Here is a 1,620-nt window from a genome sequence, read left to right as displayed (position 1 = left end):
AATTTTTAAAAAGGTAATTCCTTTATATAGTACACAGACATGCATGATTTCAAAAACTCTCAAAAATTTTAGAAGCATAACACTGAAATACAAAATGTACGATATCTGTTAATTATTTCATGCTTAAAGCATTCTTTCATCAAACAAATCAACCTTTTTTTCCTTCTCTTTAGGTCTGCCTACACATAATCCAGCCATTATACTAGACTTGATTCCTTTATCACCTGAACTTTTCTGAAATTCATAGCAATAACTTAATACGAGATACCGTAATTGAAATATATTGGTATGTTCAGGTAAATGAGACCTGAAAGAGGGTAATGATGAATGGAAAGTTTGTTACATGAATGAAAGAATGTTACCATAACTACTAGATGACAACTATATCATTACAATGCCCCTCTTAAGATGTTATGACAGCTTAGCTTAGTATGGTATTAATTTATATTTAATAATAATATAAGGTTGTTTATAACAGAATGGTTATCTATCACCAACAGATATATAATAATCGAAAATGGAAACCTTATTTGATTTGGAATACAGATCATCTTTATATTTATCTTTATTATTATTACTATAAGCCTGAATAAAACAATATTACATTATCATTCAAGTAAATTATTCAAATTGTGTCTAAATGATAGTGTTCAAATTCCATTCCTAGTTGAAGAACATCAAATGATTTAGATCGACAATTATTGTAAGTAGATCATAACTATAATGTTATATAATATTTCTGTCTGTTTCATACCATAGGGACCATTATGTATATTACTCAAACCCACTCAATCAATATCATGTCTGACCATGTAGAAATACATTGAATGTAAATATAACACATCAAAGGTTAATATGAAACTTATCTCTCTGCATTTACACTGCCACAATATTTTGAATAATACTTTATGAAATAAATCCAGCAAAGTTTAATGTTTTTAGAAATTTTTTTTTTCTTTTTTAAGCTTTGTGGTGAAAAAATTATCACATATATGAAATAATCAGTAACCCTAAAAATAAACTAAAGGAAAATAAAAAATAGTTAAAGAAAGTGCATAAGACTTAATTATGCTGTTATAAAGAAAGATAATCTAAAAAAAGAACATAATTTCTAAAAGATTTACACATGAAATTAAAACTGAAATTTACAGAAAAAAATATCATTTTTAATTGGGGTACAAAGTTTTCGCATGCAACAAAGATTGGTGTCAGGATGGAATGACATGCTGTAGATGGAATTTTCCATGCACAGAAGGTAGAGGGTTGGTTGACCAGGTCTTAAGACAAAGATGTTTATGCATATTTAAGAACAATACCAAAAGCATAAAAAGAACAATTTGATACATTTGGCCCCTTTGTCTTTCTCAAATCCCAGTAATTTCAAATCATTGTTCACAAAAGATTGCCCATGTCTATGTTTTGTAATTATCTTAAAATATACACTTATATCTTTGTCCATCTATAATAGCTATATCACCATTTAATAGTGCTGACATAGTGCTGACATCTTGTCATACATTTTGAACTATCTGAACTTTTATCATTAGAAACTATGGTGTTCATTGTGCAAGATAGTTAGAGAAATAAGAGTTTTTGAAATGCTAACTGAACTATAGTCAT

The sequence above is a fragment of the Lottia gigantea genome (assembly GCF_000327385.1).
Source record: "Lottia gigantea unplaced genomic scaffold LOTGIsca_28, whole genome shotgun sequence".
Classification (NCBI taxonomy): Eukaryota; Metazoa; Mollusca; class Gastropoda; family Lottiidae; genus Lottia; species Lottia gigantea.
Note: the sequence above shows the minus strand (reverse complement) of the source record.